The sequence below is a fragment of the Syngnathus scovelli genome, chromosome 5 (assembly GCF_024217435.2).
Source record: "Syngnathus scovelli strain Florida chromosome 5, RoL_Ssco_1.2, whole genome shotgun sequence".
NCBI classification, from domain to species: Eukaryota; Metazoa; Chordata; class Actinopteri; order Syngnathiformes; family Syngnathidae; genus Syngnathus; species Syngnathus scovelli.
The window spans coordinates 6342462-6354781 of NC_090851.1; the positions used below are offsets into that span (position 1 = coordinate 6342462).

The 12320-nt window shown below is 39.5% G+C and overlaps 1 protein-coding gene across 1 annotated transcript in view; it reads right to left on the minus strand.

Moving 5' to 3' along the window:
* slit2 (slit homolog 2 (Drosophila)) overlaps positions 1–12320 on the minus strand; it is a 102028-nt gene that overhangs the window by 88801 nt on the left and 907 nt on the right. The window lies entirely within an intron of this gene.

Here is a 12320-nt window from a genome sequence, read left to right on the forward strand (position 1 = left end):
CTTTAGCGTTAGCATGAAGACATTGTATAGTTCTTTTTTTTTTGATAGTTCTGTGGTTTTTCAATTTTGAAATTTAAATATATACAGAAATAAAACAAATGCATGTATTGCATACAATATAGTATATAACTTACTGCAAAAACTATATTTGTAAAAAACAATATTTAAAAATGTAATAAAATATTTGTAAAAAACTAAGCATTATGAAAAGATATCATTTTGACGGAGCACTTGTAAAGTTTTGGGACATAATGGTACTCAATGGAAATCAGATCAGTGAAGCAGTACGTGTCACATTATTCAAGCCCCGAAGCTGTCCCCCACATCCAGGAGCTCAAAGATACTTTTGGTGAACCGAAGGCCGGGAATAAGGCCATGGAGAGCATGAAATAAGCTTTTATTGTAATCATGGCCTCCGGGCTTTTGTGGTAGCCGCTGCAGAAAATCCCCACCCTACATCCTGTGCGGTACCACATAGCCACTGAAGGCTTCACACAAGTTCCTTTGAGGGTCAGGTAGCAGCACAAAATGATGTGTAACAATGACGTGGCACCTCATTTATATGAGTTTGCAATATATTCAAAAAAAGCCTTAGGGTATATAACAGTGACCTAGTAAAAAAATGTATAAGAGTACTAACATATCCACGTGTGTATGCAAGTCTAATTCATTCCATTAATATTTTTTGCTGAAAATAAAAGGAACTAATACACTACTAACTAATCAAATTGGACATCTAATTATTTGAAAAACTAATGTCATTATGCTGATAATGCAAAAGTGATAAATGATGCATTATAACGTTTTAGTGATGCTTTTTTTCCACTCCATGTCTCATGTGACATTAACTAATCAGAAATAAATGTCCGTATATAAACCAGACAGCAGTTCTGTAGTAATACATTTTGTTCTCATCATTCTTCACTTATGTGCCATACAAACACAACCAAGCCTGAGAATGGTTACCAATGAAGGCCTGCTGAACAGTTCGATGATACTATCATATTTCCGGGTATTTCACAATCGAAATGCTGAAAAATGCACGCTAACTAATCCAAAGTATACCAGTGGAAATGAGGCTTTCAAACAAGCTGTAAACAAAAAGCGCAGGCAGGTCTCACATCACAAAATTTGTGGCACGTGTTTATGCAAGACTTCAAAATTTCAAAACTTCGCATCGACTGTGTATGCATGTGTAGCGGATGCATGTATGAATATGTATACGCGTGACGTGTGTTTGATCCTCCATTTGTGAATGTGAAATCAGATTAAACGGGGGGAACAGTGTGCTCAGCTACGCTCGCTCTACTCTGCGGTATGTGAGAACGAATTTGTGTGTGTGTGTGCTGGGGTGGGGGCTAAAATTGCAGTCTTTGCCTCTCAGCTATTTAACTTGGGGGGCATCGATGCACAGGTCTCGGTACGTATATATAATGCGTCTGTAAAAGTTAGAGCCCACCTGCTGATGGCTGTGATAAGAAACAAATAGCGCTCAGTCTCCTGTTACGATCATAACATCCGCGCTTGACAGAAAATGACTAAAACATGAAGTCCATGTTTCTATCATGTTGTTGGAGGACTTATGGGTTTTTTCATTATACATAAGGAATCTGCTTAAAAGAAAATGTTAAATTCGCGTGCAACAGCCGGATTTTTATAGCGGCTTGAGATAAGACTGCTAACAGCAAAAGTAACATTCTCAAAGTGTTGAAAGTTTGCATATTTATATTCCCACTTCTCCACAAAGGAAGAGCTCTCTAGTCCAAGATCCTTTTTTTTTTTTTTTTAAATTGCATGCAGATTTGAGGCAGGATTTTGCTGCCTAATTAAATGGAAAAACATGTTCTAGTCTTCATGGTTTTGATCAAGCGTTACAAATCGGAAACACAACCTAAAAGCTGGACAGAAATGACAAACATGAACAGTGATGTGAGATTATCAAATTGTATGCAGACCAACATAAGGTTGTGGATGGGAACTAGGTCTTCAAAATCCAGCAAGCAAAACAATGTGGAAGAGGAGGGTATTTGCGTAAAAAGACAGGCCGAACATCATTGTTGGTCAAGTTACATTATTTTTTGGCATCTATCATGAGTTAACGGTTTAGTATACAACATAATCAAGGCATTCATTCATAAAAACTTTTTAAAACTAATATCTATCTTTAAAAAGGGAAATGCTAATGTAGATGATTCTGGGTCATTATTAATGAAGGGTATAATGTTTTATTATTTTGGACAGAAAACTAGTTAAGCTTGAATCAACAGCACCTCTACTGGTTGCAGACAAGTAGTGCACTCCAATTTTTAACAATTAATTCTTCCATTCCATCTGTCTTTGGTTACTATGCCAATGACAAATTGACGAGTCTCCCAATTAAATATCAAATGTTGCTTTAACACACAACTCATTCACACAGTGAAATTGAGACAATCTGCGTAACTTTTTGGAAAAGAAATCCATCTTGCAGAAACAATCAGCATAACCTTTGCACCCGCATTGACCTTTGTGCATGTGTCACCCAACTCTCAGCCGTCCCACACCAGGTGACCATGTGTTAAAGCTTCAACAGGACACGTCCATCAGCAGTAAGGAAATTACCACTTGGAGAATGAGAGGAATCAGTGTTCTCCGAACAACGGGGCAAAAGAGAGGGCAAGGCGGACGGATGGACAAAGATACAAGCTGACCTCTATCATTTCCATCGTATGACTTTTCTTATTTCCACTTGTTGAAATTGTTTCTCTAGCCAGCCGCAATAGTGACATTTGGAAAACCTTTCCCAGACATCACGTGTGTTTTTCAGGATAACATTACAGGAAATTTCCCCTTCGTTCCTCACAAAGACAGTGAGGTTATGACACATACGAAACAAGTGCCAGTACAATACAGAAAAGTGAACACACCCCTACGCTTGCTGTACACAAACAAAGACTGTCATGGGGCCAAAGAAAATGAGATGTACTGGCCTAACCTAAAGACTGGTGAGCATCACCAATCCATGCAGATAAGTCAATCACTGCTTTTGAAAACAGAGATTCAATCTGACACTGTCCAGCTCTGGAGACTCATGAACAACTTGACATGCCAAGTGGCACATTTTTTTGCACACTGGGCCTTTTTTTGGGAGCATATATCCGGAGAGTTCGTCATAGATAAACCACCATATCCAAAGTGGTTCTAAATGATGTTGCCAGTGCAAACAGACATGGTGGGTGCATTTCTCCAGAGGGTGTCTAACGAGGCACAAAAACCAACCACACGCCGATTTCCTGTCTACTGGGATGCTTTCAAACAGTTTCTGGAACTGTCTGAATTGAAGGAAGGATCAGCGTATTCTCAGTGCCACCTCTTTCCCATAAATCTGTGGGTCAGCTCTCTGAGCAACTGCAAAACATAAACAACTACGGTAGGAAGGGGGAAAAAAAAAAGAATTACATGAATACTGTAATTACATGTGTTTTTCGGAAAGGGTGGTGCTGTTTTACACATTTTATATAAATCAGATGAAGAAATACAATGGAACCTTAAAGGTCACATGCAGTCCACAATTAATTTGTTCAGATTTCAAAACAATTTGTCTCTTGGAAATACACAACATTGAGAGTGTCCATTCAAACCGCTTTATTAAATTTACAGGAAGTGTTTTATGGCACATTTAATATCCATACAAGTGGAAAAATAAGTTCAAAACAATGACATGATTTTGCAAGTGAAGTTAGAACAGAACGGAAGAAGCGATGTGAGATGGGCTTCAGAGAAAATTTTGTTTTACTAAAAAAAAATGGCAGATTAGCACATTTATTCGCTAGCATGACGTACAACTTGAAAACATGGCTGGTCTCTCTGTGTGTGTTTGTGGTTGGCGTTTCATATCAAGTGTCGGTACTTTGTATTAAATTGGGTTCACATAAAGTTACTGGCTTCCCTAAATTGGCTGAGTGAGTGGGACCTCTGTATGTTATGGTTACGCGATTAACGGCAAACTGTAAATGTTAGCATGTTATGACTACAGCTTTCCCTTCGTTGAATGGTGTTGACAAACAGCCCATGTTTTCATTTCCAGATGTTCTTTAGGTTTCTTGTTGTTTCACAGACTGGGTGTTTCCCACAGCTGTTGTAGATAACGTAATACGTCAGCCGAGTTGTCCGACAAAGGGGGTTGACTCATTGGGCTCTATATCCGTGGACAGCGCTCATGAGCTTAGGCGTTAAAACGAGCGCATCTTGATTTTCGTGCCAGTGCCAACTTTACTTCATCCGCAAGAGGAAGACTTCTTGCACTTAGCTTAGCACGAGTTGAAATCCCGTGCTGACTTTAAAGCAAATGTGAAGAGCCACTTCCATTGGGTGGGAGAAAGCGGTGTTCACGCCCACAACGGCGCAGGCGCCAGTTTCTAACTACTCTCGTTTATGAAAATACCAACATCGGAAAAAGAATCCACCTACACTTTGCGCTAAATTTGTGCTGGACATTAAAATAGCGCACATTGCACATCTGGTCCAACAATTTCAATGTGCAACGTTAACTGATGGTTAGTCATCCAAGCTAAGCACATTTTTGCCGACTCTCATCACAGTTCTTTTCAAGAAAGTTCTGCCATTCCTTAAGTGAACTCAAAAGAAAATTGGTCACAACTCGCTGATGCTGCCCAATTAAATTATGAACCTGAATTTGATACGAGTTCATAAGCCTACTTTCTTAGCTCAGATTTGCAGACTGATAATAAATAAATGTTACGCAACATATCAACTTTAATTACATCTGCTTTCGGGCATACACGTTCACTCTCAAACACACAAATACGTACAACTGCAGCGCAAGGCCCCATTAAAATCTAGTTCGTCTGACTCAGCCGGAGAGATAATTTACAACCAAGTCTAGTCTAAACTATAACTGTGGATGTCATTAAGAATGTGTGTGCGGGTGTGAATGATAGAGAGAAAGATCTATCTCTCATTTTGATTAAATCTATATCTACATCCTCCATTCTTTATGATCGTACTTTTCTCAAACGTATGCATAAATTCAAAAGTATTTTATATAAGGGTACGAAACTGTGTTTAGCATTAAGTTCTAAGACAAAAACTGCAAAACAGTATCGTGCTCATGAATGTGTTTTTGTGCATGCAAGTGTGTGAGCTACAGGTCAGGCTTGCCCTCCCTTCTCACTGACCTCCCCACTTGGATCAAAGCAAACCTACAGGACAAACTGTGAAGTGGCCTCTGTTCTGCACACCGCCAGGAAAATTCGACTCACTGGAATACAGTCACCATGGAAACCATCAACCATTGTGTAAGTGTGTGTGCGTGTACACACACAGACAACTCTTGGCAAGATAGGAGAACCTGAACTTTACGTTATGTTTGAAATCTCTTACTCGTATATCATTTAATGAATGTAATGTATGTACTGTACCGACATTAATCTAGAATCACTGCCCAATACAAAACCCCACATTGTGACAGATTTTGGCTTCTGGAATTTATAGTTTGATCTTTTCTCTTTTGGTCCAGAGCATGCTACCTCTATGTCTTGCAAAATCTCATTCGACAACTGAGTGATGCTCCATCCCTGGCGCCTTGGAGCCCAGAGACTACATTTCTGGGCATAGCCTAGCTACAACTTCCTTTTGGCGCTGCAATGTTTTCGCTGGCATTTATAGACATAATCAAATATGGTGGCGCTTGAAAGAAGCAATCTTGAGCTTATTGAGTTGTGACAGCTTCAGACGTGTGTCATGTGCCATATTCATCTGCATTTAGAACAGCATGAATAAAATGATGGTTTTGGAATTTGTTGTGTGTTTGAAGGATTGACCATAGAAAATAAGTGGCACTTATATTATTTGAGGTACTGGGCGATCAATTCAAATTCATGGCAGATGGTTTAGTGCTCAATTTCATCAATTTTATGAGCTGAAGAAAGACTACTGTATACTGTGAACTCATCGCCAGTCAATCAAAGGGTGATTGCAAAGCGTGCTTTGGTCCCCTAGAGAATGTGTTCACGTTGACCATGTGAAAGGCAGTCTAGAATTGCTTTGGACAATTTTCAGGTCCTGTATGACAGAAAATCCAATCAATCACCTCTGGGACATGCCGTTTTGTTGTATACCAGAGACCTGATTGATGCACTGATCCACGTTTGGGATCAGGGAGATCATCCAATGTCTTATCACGAGCATGGCCAGACCTAATTGATAGTCCATACAGGTACAAGTACATGTAGAGCAAAAACCAGTGAGCCACACTGGAAATTTAAGGAGTCATGAGAAAATAATTTAGATTAAGTAATCTAATTTTTAATTCTGATTGTTTGTGGTTTGTTTTGTTGTCACTGAAGTACACTATTGATTTACACTGTGGCCAGAACAGAAAACACAATTCAGGAATTCTGATTCAATCGTACAATATTTCTCACAAGTGAACTCGGTCGTTTCGGTTTTTTTCCCCATCTTAGATTGTGGAGTCATGTCCCGGTTTAAAACAAACAATACTGTTTTTCTGTTCCTTCCACCATAACCTCATCCGTCCCTTTTTTGGTATAACACACAACAAATTTATCCAGCTGACTATGAGAAAGTGCACGACTTTCTTCTGGCAAGGTTTTGTGTTGTCATTTGGGACTAGGTATCATTTAAGTTCTAGTTGACATGAATAGTAAAACCCTTGATGTGGATAGTTGATGGTCAGGCAATTACACAATGGTAATAATTTACAACCATGTTGACATCTGCGTGAGCCTTTACTGAGCTGCGCCTGGAGGCAAATGTTAATTTTGTTGGATGGCTTATCATAAGTCATTCCTGTGGGAGATTAAGCTCAGAGGCAACTTTTTTTCACAACTCAAGCATCAGTGAATGTTTGTGTAACATTTTAATTACCTAATTGGTTCAAGGAAATTCTATCTGGCGCATGAACAACAATAAATGTTCCACGGTTCAATAGTGGAGGTCCTGCAAGTTCTACATCTGTATGGCATTTACTACGCCGCATTGCGCAACTGATCCTCAAAGGTGAAACTGTACACTTGCTTCAAGAGCCACTTCCACCCATGCCAGATAATGAATAAGAGACGACAGTGCATGGAGCACATGCATACAGAGCAACAGACAGAAGACAGAGATGGAAAGACCACCTTGAGTTTCATCATACTCACCCTTGCAAATCAATAACCCGGGTTGCAGCATCCACCCAAACACACAGATGAGCAAGCATGCCAACATAGCAATGTTCACACATGAATAGTAAAAGGTTTCATCAGGGAGTCTTCACTGAAATTGAAACAAGTCACTGGAATCGGAACTGGCATCGTTCAAATCGCAAAAAATGGCCAACCTTTCAATTTTGGCAATATATCAAACAACTTCACCCATAATAACCATCCGTTAAAAAAACAGACACGTTACGTACTATATCTTACAATATCTTTAGTTTATTATTCTCTTTTCATTTGAGGTAATGTGGTGAAGTAGCACCCTCTATTGGCCCGGAGTCACCGGTCCAACTCTCTGACACGATGCAGATGTCCTCCCTCCCTCTCTCGTGAGCATTTTCTCATTACTTATTCCCATCAGGAATGTGTGGACAAGCAAAGAAGGAGACAGGAAGGTGACACTGATTAGTGCAAATCCATACACATTTAAATACAAGCCAATAAACAAACATGCAGGTTGCATGAGGGGGCAATACAAAAGGCAGCACTATCATATTGAATATACTAAACGCATACCATGCATATATATTATTATAAACACTATTCACTACTTTACTTTCATTGGCACTTTAATTCAAATGTGCACTTTCTCATGGTCTTTTCCGTATAAATTGTGATCGGCAAATGAAATATAACAAGAGCACTTTAAAGGACTCTGGAAATCCACTCTTGTAAAAGTCAAAAAGTAAGTTGACGCTTAAAATGAGAATTCATGGCACACTTACTGTAACGTTCACATATTTCACACTTTTCCTGTTAAAGAAAGGATGAGGTCATTTCAATTAAAGTGCAAACATTTGGGTTCAAGTAATGAGTTAGTGACAAATGTAATGGCCGTTTTTTTTTTTTTTTTAATGAATGTGAGCTATACAGCAAAACCAGATCTTCAGATGGGCCTCACTGCAACTGTTCATGAAATTGCAACAATTCAAGGTTAAGAATGAACTTTATGTCTCTAGTTTTATTCTAACTTGGCCAAGGTGCTTTGGTAAAATGGCCGATCATAAATTGTCTTTCCATGACAACTCTTCACTGGATAACGGTAAAGTACTTTTGGGTAAATCATTATGTCAACTACTGCTTACAAGGTCCAAGGAATGAACCATACTTCATATATACTTTTCTTAAAAAACAAAATACAAAACAAAAAATGAAGCAGAGATATTCCATGTTCATATTATTTATGTCAATGTTTAATGGATTTGAAACAAAGGTAAAGCCTGAGAATTAAATGTTAATTATAGCTCAATATTGACAATACCTACTTCCCTACCTTTACAGCATCCACAGGATTTTTCACATATCAGGATTATCTATAGGAAATAAAGGGACAGAAAAAATAAATTGCGTAGGCTGCATCTATTCCACCACACAAATACCAGCCTCTTGAACGCACAAGTATTGTAATACTTTATCATTCTGAGGTCGTACTGAGCTACCACAATCTTTTTGACAATTCAATTTTAAAAAAAAAAATAAGACCTGCCTGGATGAGTTTAGTGAGGAAGAACTTGACTTGAGCCCTGACCTAAAACCCCTGAAACACCATTAGCATGACCTTTAACACAGTCACCTTTGACCACACAAATCTTCTGGATGAAAGTCCACACTCCAAAATATCACAAAAAGACTTTGCATCTTGAAAACCTATAGAGTATCGTATGCAGCCCATCCTTCCAGGATGTCACACCAACTCTGGAACAAAAACATCACTCGTCACACATACATACAATAATGCTACACATGCTGATGTACAGTTCGTGGTACTCTAATTTCCACAGAGACCGATTTTCTCACTTCCTCTGGTGAAATCATCATGTCACTATAGAACTGCCATATACATCTACACCTTGTGCTTGGTTATTGCAGTTCTTCCTGGAGCTCACTTCCTGGTATTCACAAATGTGTGAAATGATGCCGTCTGCATGCCAACATAGTGGTTCATTCCTAGCTGGATTTATTTTTAATATGACAAAGTTATGAAGTATAGAGGTGTTATTCAACTTGTGATTAACATGTCAATGCATACAGGGTCGGAAAAGGAGAAAGTTGAGTGTATCCGCTATGCTCTCGCAAACCAACTTGATGAAACATCTGTGCGTGCATGGATGAGCGCTCAAACGCATGTGTGTATGTGTAAGTCATAATCGATTTACAGTGAGAAAATTCGGCTTTCCATGCCTGCGGTATCTCATTGTTGGCCCAGAGTTAGGTAGAATTTCTTTTGGCAGGTCTGGTATTCCCACACACATACATAAGAGTGTGAAGACTTGTTTCATCAGAACATATGAGAGAACGGGCACAGCACTGTTGGCATGTGGGTTAGATTAGGCAGGCCTGTCGCGCTTTATAAGCATTGTTCTTAAATATAGAGCAAGAGGGACAGTGAGGGAGTGCTGAGGAAGGGGACGGGGGAGAGGGGGGGTCTCTTTGGAGACTGGGAAAGAAGGAAAGGGAAGCGCATGTTTCCATCAACAGCGCAGTCCTGGTTCTTATGTGACCGACACCGTTTTCATTTGTGGTATAAAGATGCAAGAGCAGTTACAACACTCAAATATCAAAAGGTGTTTTACAGCTCATGTCTTACACAAAGTGATGGATACTGTTCTCCCGATACTCCGGGGTGAGTTGCACATTGTTGTTAGTAGCAACCTCTGTTACATTGTTACCAGATGAGATTTATCACCTATGCCTGTGTAGGTGCATTATCTGAATACCATATTTCCCCAAACAGTGCCAAGATCTTGATTTTCCATGCTGAGGGTTGCCAAGTCTTTATTGGGTGCAGATTTGAATTAGAGGTGGCGCCGATCTTTTTCTTTTTGCCTCAGAATATGTTCTCATGTTGTTACACAAAGCCACCTTTTTGATCCTCAGCCATACTGCAGAGACAAATTGAGATCAAACTGAGTTAAGTTTTGGTGCCATGCTGTTTTTTTTTTTCGTTAGTCATGCATGTTTTATATGCAAAAATATATATTTTATGAAGGTGTACAGTTCGATGCTGATCCACAGAAGAGCAGAACATAAGGGCCCTTGATTTACTGCTTGCTACAAAATTGTACAAGTTTGAGTTGGAGCCATGATTCCTTTCCAAACACTGACTGAGTTTATGGTTAGAAAACTGACAACATGGTACAAATCCTGCAGTCAATTCCCATATCGATTGGTATTTCTAAGTAAAGTAGTGGAAAACTTGCTCCAACTTCATGAATTCTACTTAACAATAAGCAGACTTAAGACAACTGCAACACGGCTTTATTGGACTTGGCTACTGAGTACACTTGACCTTGCATGTGTTTTCAGTTTGCCTATTTCCTCCTGTCCCTCCTTCCCCCATACTCCCCCAGGGCGAGATCTTTCCCCGTGCACCTTCACTTATAATGACCCTGTACCTCCAAAGTCATACAACGTACCTTCACCTCCTCCCCGCGTGGTGTGTGAGATCACAGGCAAGTGCATTATTGTGAGTAGAAATAATGATAATCCTCCACAGCCCCCTTGTGCCTCACTCATAAGCCCCCCCCGAGCTCCTTTTCACCATTAACGTCCAGAACACACGTCAGCCTGAGCCCCCTGGCTTACCTTCAGACTGTCCAGATTCACAAAAGGCAGACGGCTTACAGAGCGAGAGGGAAGGGGGGGGGGGGGGGGGTCAGGAGAAAGCAGCTTGACGCAGCTAAAGTTATGAGACACTACTCGGTAAAATACTTTTCTCAATATAGCCTACTCAAGTGATTTGAGTCCCCTCAATTAGTTTCATATGAGTAAAACATAAGTAATGACTTCTCTTGGGATCCTGAAAGGCTATCGACACTATGGCCAAAATCCAATAATTACAGTGACCCCCCAAAATCTTCTTGTACTCTACTCTCTGTACTACACTCATCAAAAAACACTCGTGTAATCATTTCATTTATTTTTCTTACTTTTCATTTTTCATGTTACTTTCCATTTCATTTGCTTCATAAATTGAGTGCCAAACTTTCCATTTGAGTGAAATAAGTCTTTTTTGGAAACCTCGTTTAAAGGGCCCGGTTGAAAGGGTGAAGGGCGTCTGCTTCATGTCAGTGACTAAATTTGAAAGGATTCACTTGCCAAAGACGCAATGAGACCTTGGATTTTCTCAGTGTGCCGCGATGGAGGTTCTACTCCATTAAAAAAACTTATTTCCATTCACTAGATATACAAATGATTAAACACATTGGTTCAGAATATTAGCATAAATAGCAAACATAATCCATCAACAATTTTACATGGGGAAAAAAGAAACAGCAAGACCCCTGCTGTAATCCTGAACTTTAAATGCTTAATTTTTCAAATTTATTTTGCTGCATCTGATTAAACATGATTCTTGCTTCTTTCTGCACACCACCAAATAACACTTAACAGGAACGATTAATTGGATCCATGGCAAGGAACCTAGAATTAATCAAAAAACTTCTAATTGAAAGCAGAGTAAGACAAGTGGAAACATGTCACAGTCAAAGAGCTAGAGGGCTTCATTCTGAGCGACTTTTGTTGTTAAATTGGGCAATAAAACCCCAGCTAATGCAACTAAATTCTATTTAGATTGAATGTGCGAGGTGTTTCTTTCATGGTATATGGAGATCTGGTTCTAATCATTTGAAAATCCAATGGAACGCACCTTTAAATGGAATTAAATGAAACACCCCTGTCTGAGAGGCTTCAGCCAGCAGGCATGTTAAAGCCCTAGAAAAACGTGTTGAATGATGCTGACAAACAGGAATTTGCGGAGTTAAATAAGATGGATGTTTGGGGTGTTGTTCAAGTCGAGACGATTATTCCTGTAATGATAACGGTCATGATTATTTCAATCTCGTGGGTTAACAGTGGACTCTAAAAATCGGAATGTCTGGTGGACTAAGTGAGAGCTGTGTAGCCTTTTTACCCTTTAATAACAATTAAGAGAATGTCAACCTGTTACCATTAGTCTGTACGGTAAACTGTTATTTGACATATGAATGACTTGAAGGTGGACAAGGGTTTGATAATGACAAGAAACTGAAAATGAGGAGAATTGAAATGCATTGCTACTGTTTTATGGTGGCGGCGAGGTGTTGAATGTTCCTCTGGGCT